Source organism: Ambystoma mexicanum, chromosome 1q (assembly GCF_040938575.1).
Source record: "Ambystoma mexicanum isolate Mex_15411 chromosome 1q, UKY_AmexF1_1, whole genome shotgun sequence".
NCBI lineage: Eukaryota > Metazoa > Chordata > Amphibia > Caudata > Ambystomatidae > Ambystoma > Ambystoma mexicanum.
Window position 1 is genome coordinate 236,273,069 of NC_090922.1, and position 13,894 is coordinate 236,286,962.

Here is a 13,894-nt window from a genome sequence, read left to right on the forward strand (position 1 = left end):
ATTCAATCATGGCAAATACTTACTAACCGCCCTAGATGGGTAGACCTCGAACAGGCGCAGCTACCCCTGCCTCTACACTTTCTCCCACACGTCCCTCGTCCGGAGCGGCGGCGGGAACTCTTGGCGTCCACTAAACATACCATCTCGGTCTGGGACAAAGCGCTGAGACTAAAGAAGATTCCAGTGGGACTTAGCCCCCTCGCCCCAGTGTTCATGAACCCGACTTTCTCACCTGGCCTGTCAATTTGAAACTTTGGGCCCTGGATCGCAGGAGGCCTGGAGACCCTGGGACAACTCTTCGAGGAGGAAGGGGTGGGAGGGGGAGGGGGAGTCAACCCTGCACCTTCGAGCGATGCAAAGAACTCTTCAAGATTCAGGAACAGGATAGGTTCACGTACATCCAGCTACGTCACTGGTGCACTCATCCGCAGACTCGCCAGGCAGCCACCCACCCCCCCCAACGGCCATTGAACTGACCCTTACCGAGCTGTCACCCCGAGGGAGAATCTCTACTCTGTACAAACGCCTCCAACCGGACTTCCTAATTTCCAAGCCCCGATCCATGGCCCAATGGGAAGAGGACCTGGGCCACCCTATTGAGGACCAACTCTGGGTTGATATCTGGTCCCAGGCCCACACCTCTTCATCATGTATCACCAATAGGGAATGCACCTAAAATCACTGAACCTGCAGTGAATCTGCAACTGGCCACTCACCGATCTCGGTCCTTGGCCCAGCCACTCTTCCCTGCACTGCCTACCTGCACTACGGGACGGTCTGTATCCTACAGCCCCTTCTCCCGGCACTTACCTTGCACTGGCCACCAGCTGGCCCCATTATGTATCTTGTAGTCTACTAAGCATGTACTGCACTTCCCCTCTCCCCTTGCACTTTTCCCAGTCCCCCTACCCTTGCACTTGCGCAATGTGAATGACACCTGGCCTAGTAGGATCTTTGTCTGTTCTCCCCTTGTCGCAAACCCCCGCCCCCCGACTCGTCGCGCCTTGAAACACTTGTGTATAGGCGCGTTACAAATGCCATATCATATCCTCCTCCAGTGGTATTTCCCACCCTTAAGACTCCATCACATGCATCCCACTCTCGACCCACACTGCTGGAGACAATGTGGCCAAGTAGGCTCCTCCTTCCATATGTGGTGGTCCTGCCCTAAGCTTTCTGCAAACATTGCCTGGCGACTATTGCGGACATTACTCAGGTGCAACTGCCCCTAGAGCCTGAACCTATTCTCCTTGGAGCCCCAATTCCTGGAATCTACCCAAGGTCAGGGCCCAAGGCCAAACTATTATCCCAATGCCCATTGGCGGGCAGGAACGCGATAGCCTGCACCTGGAAGACGGCGGAAGGTCCCCTCATGCTCTTCTGGTGGCTGAAGGTCTGGGACATCTTGATAGCTGAGAGGGTGACGGCCGCCGGGGCAGGCCTTCTACATCGATTTCATAACATCAGGGGTCCGGTCCTCGACTATGACCAAAAGTTCCCGGCTTTGACATTTAAGCCCCAATTGGCCAGGAGAACAATCAAGCTGGGGAGCCCCAGCGGGAGCAGGGGGAAGAAACTTGAGACTGGGGGAGGGAATGGGAGAAATATCGCATTGTATTGTACTGTGCATCATGTCGCAAATGTTTAAGTTATGTATTGTGATAACCTGCCTTCTTAAAATAAACACGTTAAAAAAAATAATTAAAAAAATATTACGCGGAAACTGCTGAAGGGTAAGTTCTGCATGACAGAACATGGACACCCAACTCTGCCAAGAAGGATACAAAGGACAGCACCGTGTCAATCGTAGCCTCCCCCTTGGTTCCAACTGCTTGCTTAAACACCAATGACAGAACCTGAGCCATTTGCTCCTGTACTGGGACCTAGTCGAAGGTTTCCTAGCTGCCTGAATAATACGCATGTTATCCGCAGACAAGTTGAGATGTTCTTAAGACTTGAACTCAGGCACCATGCCGCCAAGCTGAGCGATTGTGGGGAGGGGTGCCACAAGCTGCTGTTCCCCCTGGTGAAGAAGATCAGGGGTCACTGGTAACTTGAGCGGCGGGTACACCGACAGGTGTTGAAGTTCTGAGAACCAAAACCTGGCTGGCCACCACAGAGCTATGAGCAGAAGGGAACAGTTCACCGAGTTCTTCAACTTGCAAATTGCTTGGTGAACTAGAGGCAGAGGCGGGAAGGCGTAAGATCTGATGTTGTGCCATGGAATCTCGAGAGCATCCCCCAGATGAGGCTCCCAGCTCTCCTCTGGAGGCATACTGAGGAAGAGTCTTGTTTACCGCCGTAGCAAAGAGATCCACTTCCCGTGTGCCCCAACGCAGGAAAATCCATGAGAGGACCTCCACCTTCAACTCCCACTCGTAGCTGACCACTGTCCGCCGGCTGAGGGCATCCGGCTGGCCCGGGATGTGCACTGCAAGCAGCCAGACACCATGAAGTACAGCCCACTCCCAAATCTGGATGGACAGGTCCACAATAGGGGGAGACTTGGTGGTTCCCCCTTGTTTGTTGATGTAACACAGACACCACTTTGTCCATGAGTATGCGGTCCACTTTGTTGGCAACGATTGGTCTGAACGCCCTGAGCGCTAGGAAGATCCCCAGAAGCTCTAGATTTATGTGGAGGAGCTGGTCCTGAGGCGACCAGAGATCCGAGACCTGAAGATGATCCAACGTCGCACCCCACCCCAGAAGGGAGGAGTCCGTTGTGATCGTCACTGTAGGGGCTGGGTTCTGAAACCCCGCACCCACCAACAGGTTGCTGGGCGATGACCACCACTCCAAGTCCACTCTCATGGAAGCCGGAATCGTTATCAACTTGGAATCCGGATCCACAGCCTGACGCCAAGAACTCCGAAGAGCCGTCTGAGTCCGCCTCATATTGAGACGAGAAAGAGGAAGAGCAAACACGCACGAGGCCATGAGGCCCAGAAGCCAATGGAACCACCAGGCCGACATGCTCTCCGACTGCGCAAACATCTGACACGTGGCCAACAGATCTGCCATTCTGTCCCCGGTCAGGTACACCCTGCAGTCGATCGTGTGCCAGCGAACACCCAGGAAAATCAAGTCCTGTGAGACCGTCATGGAAGATTTCCACCAGTGCACCGACAGCCCAAGATGGAACAGGAGCTGAAGGAGAGACTGAAGATTGTACGCGGCTTTCAACGGGCAAGGACTGCGTAAGAGCCAGCCGTCCAAATACAGATACACATGGATACCCTGCAGACGAAGATAGGCCGCAATCACCAACATCATCTTCGTGAAGACACGCGGCGCTGAGCTGAGGCCAAAAGGAAGCACTTGAAACTGGAAGTGCTCCTCTCCCACAGAGAAACGAAGATATCTCCTGTGTGGATTCCAGATCAGTATATGCATGTACGCATCCTGAAGGTCCACCACGCTGAGCCAATCGCCCATCTGCAAAGAGGACCATATCTGGCCGGGCGTGATCATCTTGAATTTCTCTTGGGGTAGGAAATGATTGACCTGGGAACGGTCTAGGATGGTGCGCAGGCCAGCCTGGTTGGGTTTGGGCACCGTAAACAGTCGCGAGTAGAAGCCCTCCCCTTGTTCCCCCAGGGGAACAGGTTCCACAGCTCTGAGGTCCAGCAGTTTCTGAACCTCGGTTTTTAGGGAGGTCGACCCCAACTGCTGGAAAGGAGGGTTGAAGGTTGGGGTAGGGGGAAAGGGTAAGCGGAAGCCCGCCCGAGCGACTGACAAAACCCACCAGTCCTCAGTGATGGTCTGCCACGCCTCCCAATGAGATGCAATGCGCCCTCCCACCAGGGTCTTGTGCGAGTGCAGAGAACCCTCATTTGGTGGGCTTTTCGGTGGTGTTACCACCTGAACCCGAAGAGGAGGCTGAGGAGTGGGAGAAAAACCGAGTCCGCTGCTGCCTCCGGTGGGAATTTCCCAAAGGGGTATCCACTTCAAGTCGTCCAGCTCCTCGACCGGAATAAACTCCTCAAACTCTGCCAGACCTTTCCACATCTTCACATTTGCCCCCGCTAACACCAGTTCTGCATTGGCCTGCCACAGCTGCAGTGGCGAGCTAGCAAAAATCTTCCTCCCAAGGGTGTCGAGAAGCTGGTCCTCTTTCCCCAGGACCCGAGTAGCCATCGTAGAAGAGGATGCTGCAGGCCTGGACTGTAAAGTGGCCGCAGCCACCACCGTGGATGAGGCTGGGCGGACAAGATGCTAGAGCCACCTCTTCTGAGGAGTACAGCCTGTAGCGCGCATCAATTTTCTTATTGATGAAGTCCATAGTGCGGCTTTTCCCAGACTACTTACCTCGGCCAAAACGTCCTTCTGCAAGAACAGGCCGGTTTGCTCCGAAGGAGACAAGGTGAACGTCACCGAAAGCACACCCTCCTGCGGAGCAGGTGCCTCGTGCACTGGAACATCCAATCGGCACATCATGTCCAGTACCCGGTCGTGAAAAGCTCTAAGAGCGGGGCTGTCCTTATCACCCTGCGCATCATCCGACAGGTCAGGGTCCTGCTGGACCACGTCGGGCACCGCCTTGTCCACAAGGGGCAATGGAGGCAAGGGCAGAAGGGTAGGGGGAGGCACCGTAGGCAAAGGCGGCGCAGGCACAACCACCGGAGGTACAGATGGAGCCAGAGGCACAGGTGGGCATATCTCCCTATAAGACCCTTGAAATACTCCCTCATGGGGTCGGTACGCATGAGTACCTGAAACTTGCTGAAAAAAAGCGTCCTCCGGAGAAAGCCTTGGAGCTGCCGGAGAAGGCCTCTCATGAGGAGGATATTTCCAAGGATGCAGAGGGGCGGGTTGCCAAGCAGGCCCATCCCTGGAGGTGTCCACATAAATCAAGGGTGCTGAACCCACAGGCAGCGAGATGTGCAGAAGGGGCATCCGAGCTTTCCAGTCGTAAACTGTTGAAACGGGTGCACACAAGGAACCTTATGTTCACCTACAGAACTGCTCCCCATACCCGATGATGGCGTAGTTGTAGGGGAAGCACGCAAAATGGCCACCGTGGTCGTGGCGGGAACGGCCGCCATTTTGCCATCACCTGAGGGGAACTGCGGCACGTGTGGAAGTGAGGCAGGGGTCCCCGCCGGTGGATCAGGGGTCTTAACTTTAGCCTTTACACAAGGAACCTCGGCCAAGCCGGTACTGTGCGGCCTGGAATGTTTCTGCGACATACCAATGGCCAAATTAGCCTTCACAGGACCTCGGCACTGCCTGTAAAGGAGGAACTTGGCACCACTCCTTGCCCCCTCAGCGGTTCTGGCGTTGCCACAAAAGTGGAACGGTGAGAAAACCCTTTCACTGATCGGGCGTTCCCAGGCCTCTCAGAACTGTTGGTTTTCTTAGTCTCTGTACGAGGGACGTCGGACCCAGGTCCGGTAGTAGCCTTTCCACTGCGGGCCTCGAACATACGGTCAGTCTTACCAACCCCAGCCAAGGCCTTGGGGCGCACCCCGGTACTTTTGAGGGAAGCCAATAAGGAGGTCTCGGTGCAAGCTCCGGTACCCCCACGACTCAGAAGAACTGGGTCTACAAGTAGCCCCCACAGGAGGGGCCTCAGAGTGCACTCCGGTATCCAAAGGCACCTTACGGAGACCCTTAGAGAAAACTGATAGTTTTTTAGGGCCAGAAGGCACCTCAGGGCAAGCCCCGGTGACAGAGCGGTCAATGCCCCTCCCGGACCAGGAAGACCCCAGGAAGGTGTCTCCCAGCCAGGGTCTTCTTTTCGTCGATGAAGGATTGAAAATTAGTACGAGTACGCTGGAAAACAACCTCCCAGCGCTCTAACCAACGTTGAAGTGCCCAGACCGAAAGGGAATCACAAAAGAAACAGGGGTCCCAACAGTGATCGGGACCCAAGCACTCTAAACAAAGGATGGGGATCCGCCCTCGCGAAGCGTCGCTGACACGAGAAACAATAAAGTCTACTTTAAACGACAGACTAGTACGCGATCGCTAGCGAGAGCCAGAGAGGAGGAAAAAGAAGAAAATCTACCGCGGATCCAAGTGCGTCCAGTCCTGAGCGAGCGGAGAAAGGGACTGATGGGAGATGCGCGGAGCAGAGATGGGCGGGGTTACAGCCGCATGCTGTACCCGCATAGAAAAAGGGGAAGGACTACAAAAATGTTAGCAAAATTTTGGATGCTTTTACAAAGTGCTCCAGTCCCATCCCAAAGGACGGAGGAATGTCCCATAAGTATGGAGGAAAGGGCACGGGACGTAGGGGCACAAAGGACATTTTGATATAGCTACTTTGATCATTTTATAGGTGAATATAGCAGTAGCAATGGATGGGGGCGAGACACAAAGGCAGTTGATGCATTCTGAGGAGGTCAATGAGGTTCATGATGGGGACACTACCATTACAATTTTGCTAGGGTATCCCCCATTCAGTATAGGTCAGTGTGAACAACAAAACAAGAACATGAAACTCTGCTTTTTTTGGAGCTGTAAAAACAAGGGCAGAGTAGGCAAAAACCATAACTATTGATGCAGTGACAGACTTGGCCCATTGGAAACACGCATGCAAAATATACCTTACCTTCTGAAGGATATCCGACGTCACTGGCACCAGCTCCCCTAAGTGCATTGGTTCGCTGGCTGCAAATGGAAAGAAAATATAGTTAGCATAGCAATGTAATGTAATAACAGCCTGCTGTTTAACACTCAACGGAACCCTGAACTAAGGAAAACCCACTCTGACAAATCACTGCAATAACAACTCTGCCTCTCACTGAATACTCCAAACAGCATCATTTGATTAGGTTAGGTATTAGGAGGTTAGTCAACTTTAAACACTTGGAAAAGATCAAACAAAACAAATATTCATAACTTCAGTTTTGAATTAACTGCAGCATCAATGCTTTACATGCACATGTGGCATTATTCTAGGAAAGACCAAATTACATCCTTATGGCATTGTTCTTTTAGATAAGTCCTTCAAACAGATTGCTCATTCGAGTAATCTCCTCCAGGCTTAAGAACTGGGTTGGGGGGCGAGTGGGGGAAGACAGTCAGCTGTGCCCCACAATCTCAATTCTGCCAATTTTCTGGAAAATGTTCCATAGAAAATGTAGAACTGCAATAGGTTGAGGGGCCGGTTGGAAGTGCAACGAGAAGTCCTTGGATGGACTAATCCATTGGTAGAATGTTACTGAAGGCAAGTAATTTGTTCCCGCTGATGGATTCCTTCCACCCACAGATTTTAGATGAAAGACTCCCAAAGCGCTCCTGAACCTGGAGGCAGGAGACAAGCACAAATCCCAACGCCTCGGCCAGGTAACAGCACCACTGTGGGGTCAAAGCAGGCATTGCGAGCCTGTAAGGAACTCCGGGAGTAGTGTTTGGCAAGCATGTACAAACATGCCTACATAGCTGCCTGACAGAAGTCAAGAAGAGGGACAGCCATACACAAAGCAGAGATGGAGGCCCATGCATCTGGCAGAACAAGCCCCGAGAGCCGCAGGTACTTTCTTGTGGACCAGATCGCAGATTTCAGAAACGCGCACAATACACCTAGACAGGGTCGAAGACAGTAACTGGGATCCTAGACGATGAAACCTCCTTGGATGGAGTAGACCGAAGGAAGAAAACAGGAAGATCTTATAGGACAAGTGGAATTGGACAACTTTAGGAAAGAATGTTGGCCTCCCCTTTAAATGTACTTCTTCCTATGAAAAGACAAGTTAAAGAGCCTTGACAGAGATCGAATTCAACTGCGCCTGCCACGTGGAAGTTATGACAACCAGGAAAACCACCAATGATGAGCAATTGGAAAGGCTACGAATGCAACAATTCAAACTAAGCAACCATCAACAATGTTAAACAAGATACACATTTCACATGCACCAACTTGCATGCTGGAAACTGGTTAAATAACCCAATTAAAATTGAACAGTGGGACCATCAAGAAGTGTCAATATGAAGGCTTTGGCCAAAGGAAGAAAATATTTCTTAAGCAGCCTGACAATACAAAGAATCCAGATACACCTGCCACCAGCCAGAAAATGTACACCACATGTAGGCACAGATACACTCTATACCCAGCCTGCTGTCTGAAGGGTGCAACGTCCATGACACAGTCGGACAGGGCCCGCTTTGCATAAGTCAGCCTCTAAGCAGTGAGATTGAGCACGAGAGAATTCTTAGGATCAAATGGAGAACCCTGCACTGTAACTTGCGAGAGGATATCTACACTTGTAGGGAGGCCAGACAGACTACACTAAATGTTAAGGGTATCAAATGCTCCAGGCCCAGCCTGGAGCGATCAAGATAAATGGGGGCCATGGAATGAAGAATTGTGGAAAGGGGGGCTACAGGGAGGGGTGCATGCATAGAGTAGAGCAAAGTTCCACTGTACAATCAACACACCCAGTGCCTCCCCCATCTCCTCCCAGTGCCACTTGTTGGGGTAATCCTGGTGAGCACAGCCTGCACTTTTACACTAGAGACGCAGGAGGACCACACAAACCTTTACAAGTGAAGATCCTGGCCAAAAAGTTGACAGTTCCATTGGGAGCAGGAAACAGTCGCAGTCGTGAGCAGATGGGCTTCAGACAGGGAAGAGTCTTTCTTCAAAGCCCAGAAGCACTCCCATTGCTTCCCTTCACAGAGAAAGCAACCCTGCATCACCTCTCGAGGAGAGCAAGAACTTTATTGGTAGCAATGCCATTACAAATCAAATATAAAATAGTAGAGAATTAAAAAATTGTTAATACAATGTAGGTAAAAATCAAAGAATTTCTAGCTAAAACCTACCAAAAAAATACAAATTAAAACCCTAAAAAACAAAGACATGGTAATCACAACCAACTAAACCAACAGTAGTATAGCCTCGTAACAATTACATTCTGCACAGTGCAGATAGCAAAAACTAAATAACCTACATTTCACTGTGGGAATACATTTAACAAATTACATGAAAAAAGTGTACATCATCCATAAATACACCAGTTTAAGAACACATTCAGATCAAATAAAAATCAGATTGTAAAACCACCAACAGGCCTTAACAAAAGATCATTAATCCATCAATCGAGAATACGGTCAGATTAAGATGTCGATTTCGTACCAGACCGAAATAACATGAGGTTTAAAATGTTTGCATGGATTAACAAACTAATACCAGTACCACCTAACAGTCAGGCCCCTCCACCACACCATCAATTAAAACAGGAGAATGTTTCTTCCCTCAGAGCAGTTAGTCAAAGAAAACAGATTTTGACTGTCATGAGCAGAAAGGGCAATGTTTGGTGGTGCGATAAATTAGAACTCTACAAGCAGCGGCAAGATTCCTAAACTAAATTGAATTAGCACTAAATTGAATTAGCTATCCAATTTAGGTAAGGTTCAAAACCAAAGGCACCTTTGTCAGGTATTTGAGTTGCGGTTTTGAGACTTGTCACCTTTGCGCTAGACACACTGTAGATGTCAGGAGAGAATTCTCTGAAAAAAAAAGCTTGCGAGATCTCGTTTGTGTGAGCATTAACAGGTGTTTAGTAGGATTCGCTGACACGTGTTTCGAACTTAGAGGTAATTTTCAAGGCAAGTTGGGTTAAGTAGGGCTGAATATGCATCTCAAGAGCAAGAAGGGGATGGCCCCTATATTGATATCTGGTGGGTAATCCACATTAGCAGTGGATGTCACGCCTGAATGCTTCTCATTCGAGTCTTCCCGGTCGATCGCACTGCTTACAGCAAGGTGGAAACATGCATCAGCGAATCCTAATAAATACCAGTTAGTGGTGAAAAAGGAAAACCCACGCCTGAGCAGCAAACTGGGAACGTGACACAAACTACGGTGCCACACGGGACGGCTCGGCATGTTATGTCGGGCCGGCCCTCAACTGAAGTTGGCAAGAATACAGCCCCTTCGGGGTCTGGCAAACATCACCCCCCCCAGGTGGTCTGCATGGCGCGCCACCTGATCTGAAGGGCCAGTGAAGCCACCTGCACGCCTCAGCAGGACCCGACCACCACTTGGCAGGTGAGCGGCAGCAACACAGGGAAAGACCAATGCGGCAGCGGCCCCCTGGCGAGAACCCTGCAGCTTCTGATCCACCCAGTGGGGGAAGGGAGCAGCCAGCCCCAGTCGGAGCCTACAGCCCACCCCTCCCCCCAATCAAGTGTCAACCAGCATCCTTCCCGGACCCCTGGAGTGGGAAGGGGAGCCCTACCAATAGCAAGGGGAGTGGGATACCCACGTGGAAACTGCCCTCCGCACAAGACTCACAGCTCCAGCCTCTACAACGCCCCCAGAGCCCCGTGGGATCTCCAAGGCCTCGAGGGGGAGGGGGGGCCTTGAGAATACACCTCCAAGCAACACACTATGGAGCAACAACAAGGCAACAGGCGGCAGGCCCACAGTGAGAACAGACGCAGGCAACACCGAGGATGTCATAAGACCACCAAGGAACCTACCTGTGGAAATAGCAAAAGGAGCAAGCCAAGGGGTGGGCCAGCGCACAAAAGCAGTTTGAGGACGCAATTGGCCTCCTTCATGGGGGAAATTAAACAATCCATCATGGAAATAAAAAGACGTTACAGCCCTAGAGGAGAGGAGACCCCACCGAAATGCCCCTACAGAAAGTGGTAGAAAACACCCACAAAATGTACGTGGCCCTGGAAAACCCAGCAAGGGTAACCCAAAACATGGCACTGTAATGTGAAGACCTTGAAAACCAGTCCCGCAGATTGAACACACATCCGGAACCTGCCTGAGGTGATGAGCGACGCCGAGCTGAAACCCACAGCCACACAAATATTCTCAGACCTACTGGGGTTGGAAAGGCCAGGGGAAATCCCAATCCACAGGATCCATAGGACAGGCCCCAGACGACAAGAACCAGGTGTACGAGCGAGGGATGTGGTTGTCGCCCTGGCAAGGTAACCCTAAAAAGAAGCCATCCTCCATGCAGCTCGCCCAGCAGAACCAATCACCTTCAATGGATCAGAAATTCACCTATCCCAAGATCACCTATAGCCGGGAGGTGAGCACTTGCTTTGACATCTGTGATGAGCCTGCAGGTTCGAAACCCGGCAGGACCAAACTCAGCCTTTCATCCTTCAGAGGTCGATAAAGGAGCACCACACGTGGGCAAAAGGCAGTGCTCCGATGCCGGCGAGAGATAGAGAGATCGAGAGAGCGAGAGATATGCAAATTATTATCTGGCACAGTCGACCTTCCAGAAAAGAAATGATGCAGTGGTGAAACAGCTCCAGGCCAAGCAAATCAATTATAAAATGGACATTCCCCTTTGGGCTCCTCTTCCAGTCGGAAGGCCTCCAGCACAGGATCACAACAAGGGAGGAAAGGGCAACAACTGCTATGCATGGAGGAAGATGAGGAAAGCCCAGCACTACGGAATGTGCCGCAGTTACCCCAACACCCTAAATCATGGGAATCGAAACCAGTAAGGGGAACCGGCAGGAGACCACAGCTACGGAGCCCCACATCATCCGAACTCCCAAAAAGACATCGCCGTAATCCCAGAAGGAAAATGACACGAACCAATAGCGTGCCTCTGGGGACAGAGGTGGCAAATGGCTGAAAAGAACTTGGAATCACTTGGACTAGGGTGGGGGGCACGAGGGGTTAAGTGGGCAAGGATCCAGGAGCTTAAGTTGGGGCAGGGCTCCCAACACAGGTTCGTCCAGTTGGGAGTTGTTGGTAACTTTTCCCAGGGCACAACTTCCAAGGCACACAAAAATCACATTGAATGGTCAAATTCATCACACTTAATAAAAGGGGGTTAAACACTCCAGTGAAAAGGAATAAGCTGGAAAGGCTACTAGCACATCATGCACGAGACATGGTAGCACTCCAAGAAACGCATAAAAAAGCGCACCGACAGACCAAGACTGAAGTTGAGATGATACCATATTCCAGGCGAACGTCCAGAGCAAGGTAGAGGGCATCCTGATCACAACGAAACAAGGGCTGGCTGCGCAAATAGCCACAAATGCAGACAAAGAAGGGTGATATCTATTCATCACCCTCCGAATAGACAACTGTACCGACAATAGAAGCCCCCCAACTCTGGCCAATAAATGGCTTCCTAAGGACAGTCTTAACAGAACTAGAAATATTCAGGTCAAGGGGAGATCCTGGTGATGGGAGACTTCAACTTAGCCCGAGACCCAAAGAAAGATAGGAGCGCAAAAACAAACAACCACACCGTCACCAGCATTAAAATCTAAAATGGAACATCACACTCTCCAGGATGCGTGGACATCACTGAAGGGCTCAGACGGGCTTTACGTTCTATTCCCACAGACACCTTTCCTTCTCCTGCAGACTAAATGTATTCTCAACCACGCTCCTGGACAGGATCACAGCGGTAGACCACCACACCATTGAACTCCCAGACCATGCCCCTATTATGCATGACACTCAATCTGCAACAGCAAAAGCGTGGGTTATGGAGCTAGGGCTTCCCCAAGGAAGTAATCACAGACTCAGTAATGAGGGAAGCGGTAGAAGGGAAGATCAAAGAATACAATAAATACATCGCTGAAGCTGGGGTCACAGAAGCAGTAGTTTGGGAAGCCTTTTAGGCCATGCTCGGGGGTGGGGGGATTTGAGGGAGGACGGATAGCCCTCTGGGCGCAGCGGCACAAGCCCTGGAGACAGAGCTGGAAGAAGACCTTCAGGACATCATGGGTAAAAATGGTCCAAGATCCCAGTAGAAAGCCTCAAAGGGAATAACGCAAAGAGCAAGCTACAACTCCTTCAGACTAGCAGAAAGGAATCTCTTAAAAGTTAAAACAAATCTACTACATGCACGCTAACAAGGCAGATGGGCTACTTGCCAGACAATTGAAATAGAAACAGCATCCCAAATAATCCAGGGGATCGTCAATCCACAAGGTACTATGGTGAGCACCAGCCCCGAAATAGCAGACCAATTTGTACATTTCTACGCCATACTATAGATCGGACAAACAGCAAAAGACATACCTTAGCTCACTCACGCTCCCTAAAATCACCTTGCAAGACCAGGCAACATGGAGGCCGAGATCAGGGGACAAGCGATTCAGAGTCTACCCCTTAAAGGCCCAGGGCCGGAGGGTGTAACCAGCGGCATTGTACAAAACATTCCAACACGCCCTGGCACCAAGACCAACTTCACTATTCAACTCATTTGGGGGCTCCCGTCACATTACCGGCATGATGGAAGAAGCTAAAATTAAACTGTTCACCAAACCAGCTAAAGACCCTGCCCAATGTGGCTCATACAGACCCATCACCCTCAAAACAGAGGCCAAGCTATACAACAAAACATTGGCCAATAAACTGGAAACCCTTCTCCCACAGCTTATCCATCTGGATTCATACTACACAAACACGCAACAATATCTGCAGAGTCTGCCACAGAACAGATCAGATCCAACAGAAGAGGGAGCCAGCCATCCTCCTCTCCTTAGACGCCGAGAAGGCATTTGATAGGGTTGAGTGGTCCTTCCTATTCAACACCATGGAGAACATGGAATTCGGAGCAGATATTAAATCGAATCCATGCTAACTACCAGGACCCGAAAGCCTGACTCCTAATCAACGGAGACCTCTCCAAAGCCAAATATGCTGGAGAGAGGGACTAAGCAAGGCGGTCCCCTCTACCCGCTCCTTTATGCCATACACCTAGAACCTTTAACAGCCCTCTGGGCTAACCAATTAATACAGGTAGATTCAGATTGGGAAGGAAGCACATACAGTCATGGCATACACAAAAAACATGCTCCTTACACTCAAACCCAGAATCATCTCTTCAGGAAGTAATGCGGGAAATAAACGCGTTTGGGACAGTGGCAGTGCTGAAAGTAAATATTACAAAATCTGAAACTCTGGGAGAAGAGGAGCTCAAGCAGGCTAAGAAGG

At 50.7% G+C, this 13,894-nt stretch overlaps 1 protein-coding gene across 4 annotated transcripts in view; it reads right to left on the reverse strand.

Annotated features, from left to right (window-relative positions):
• Positions 1-13,894, reverse strand: part of CNOT3 (CCR4-NOT transcription complex subunit 3) — a 1,293,124-nt gene that overhangs the window by 1,173,802 nt on the left and 105,428 nt on the right. For all 4 annotated transcript variants that reach the window (XM_069637964.1, XM_069637947.1, XM_069637956.1 and 1 more), the window contains exon 2: positions 6,560-6,618. The gene's annotated coding sequence lies outside the window, so the exon portion shown is untranslated. The remainder of the gene's footprint in view (positions 1-6,559; positions 6,619-13,894) is intronic.